Source organism: Arachis ipaensis, chromosome B6 (assembly GCF_059453495.1).
Source record: "Arachis ipaensis isolate K30076 ecotype BB chromosome B6, ASM5945349v1, whole genome shotgun sequence".
NCBI lineage: Eukaryota > Viridiplantae > Streptophyta > Magnoliopsida > Fabales > Fabaceae > Arachis > Arachis ipaensis.
In genome coordinates, this window is record NC_142441.1 from 142372321 (window position 1) to 142374812 (window position 2492).

Below are 2492 nucleotides of genomic sequence, written 5' to 3' on the forward strand. Positions count from 1 at the left end.
AAATTATTATTTTTTTAATAATTTTCTATAAACAGACACGTTGTTGTAGTTAATAGTATATAAGAATATTGTAATTAATAAATTTTAAATAATAAATTTAAAAAATATATAATATGTCCACTATTTATTATTGTTGAAAATGTACCAACTAATGTTATATTTTTTTAAGGATTTTATCTAACATCAAAATTTTTTAAAATTTAATTGTTATCTTATTCCTTTTGATAATTTATTGTAGAGTATGTTTTCTCCCCCAAAATGAAACTAGCTATAACATAAAACAAAGATCCGTACCATTCGTAATTGTAGCTATTACAACTTACAAGCCTGTGAAAGTTTATTAAAAAATGATTCACCATGCAATTAATTAGGCACCTTAAACCAATTAATTAATATATATTTATAAAACAGACTCAACAACAAAATTGAATCTAATACGAATCAATTATAGCTTAAATAATATATTTTTTCTATATCTATTTAAGAGGTTGTAAATTTAAATTTTCCTATCTTTGATAAAAAAAAAAAAAAAACAAAATTAAATTTAATACCTTTTAAGTTATACTTTTTACATCTTTAACCATTAAATTATAATTATTTTTGGTATTTATTGTGTCATATATAAACACATAATTTATAATGATTCTAATATTTTAATTTAATATATTATATTGATTAAAAGAACAAAGTACCTGACATCATCATCTTATATTATTACACAAGGTAATAAGCAGGCATAAATTACAACTTTTATATTCATACAAATAGTAAGTACATACATCATTCTTTATTTAAGAAATAGTAGTGATAGATAAAAATTAAGCACCATTTTTTAAGAACCATGACAATTACTGTACGTATACACAAATGCCAAAACTAGGACCAAAGCCATGACTATAATCACAAACCCTTCCACAAGGGGACTGCTCGCAATTCCAATCCAATACACAAAAATCAATGCAATAATCTTGAAGCAGTTTTCTTCCCAATGACGTTATTAGTCCATTATTAAAATCATTCCCAGAAGATGATGATGCCGCTGCTGCTACAATAATTTACAACCACCGTCAAGTTATTATTAGTCCCCAGTAGTAGTTTACTATTTTACATATGGAGTTATCTATTAAGTTTAGCTAATAAAGTAAAATATATACTAGTTAAAATTTTAATATATTTTAAAAATTGTTTTTTATAGGTTAAATTATTCATTTATTTTATATAATTTTTTTAAATTTTTCTACTAATTTCAAATTTATAATTAAATTTTATTAACGATAAACATTATAAAAATATTTTTATCTATTTTACATATTAGTAATTAGCAAATATGCTTAACACATTTTTTGGAATAGAAATAATATATGATTATAAATTTAAAATTAATATTAAGATTCAATTAATAATTTTAAAATATAAAAATTTAATTATAAATTTAGTAAAATAAAAAAATTAAATAATAATTAAATATTTTTTATTTTATCAAAGTTTCTTTTGATTTCTTACTTTTTGTTTTTTATTAATATCTAATAAGATACTTATCAATAACAAAATTACACATACATACGCCATATATATATATATAAAACATATACTCTAATCTATGGATTTGAATTCTCTAATTTTGAATTTTACTTTAGAAGGTAAAGATTATTTCATAAGTGAGACTAAGAAAAAACATGAGAGAGAAAACATTCAATAGTGAGAGATCTCACTTTGAGAGTCGTCACTCAAATAAAGACGTTTAAAACGTTTTTTTTTTAAAGATGTTTTTTATAGATACAGTTCTACCGTCTGAAATATGAATAAAAATATTAATTCAGAATAAAAAGATTCATAACTTTATGGCTAAAGTTATAAATTTGTATGGTTATAACTACTTTTAAATAAGTTGAGAGAGAGAATAAGGATCTACTTTAAAATAGTTTTTTTTTTTTTTTTAAATAACTGAGTTGTTTAAGAGAGAGAGAGAGGGGTACGTACCAGCGAGATAAGAAGGCGCACAGAGCAGCAAAATAACCATAAAAGTAATTATTATTAGCTTGTATTGTACCATGTTTGGATCCTACTAAAAGTTGCATATGCTGAACTCCAATTTATAGTAGCCTACTCCAACTTAATTAAAGCTTTAAAAATAATGCAACTGGGTCGCGAGAATAAATGAGCTTATACTTATAGGATTGAAAATTAAAGGGTTGATTTCTTGAAGTTGACTTTCATATTAATCATATGCTCACGTTACATTTTTATATTATTATTATATATTTAAAAATAATGCAACATGGCCAATATAACGCGCGAAAGTAATGGTACTACCTGTTTAGGGTCTGTTTGAGAAGTTTGAAGAGTAATTTTTGTGAGTTTTTAAATTATGAAAAGTAATAGTATTAATGTATAGTGCAATTTCTACAATTAAATTATAGTTTTTTAAAAAGCTATTTAAGAGTTTATAGAAAAGTTAAAACAAAATACTTCTCTTATACTACTACTACTTT

The 2492-nt window shown here is 22.7% G+C and overlaps 1 long non-coding RNA gene across 1 annotated transcript; it reads right to left on the bottom strand.

Annotated features, from left to right (window-relative positions):
• Nucleotides 1-689: 689 nt before the first annotated feature.
• Nucleotides 690-2118, bottom strand: LOC148562998 (uncharacterized). The gene is made up of 2 exons (XR_015886174.1): nucleotides 1981-2118; nucleotides 690-1042 (listed from the first exon to the last, which is right to left on the bottom strand). It is a non-coding gene; the product is annotated as an uncharacterized LOC148562998 (long non-coding RNA).
• Between the last annotated feature and the right edge of the window lie 374 nt (nucleotides 2119-2492).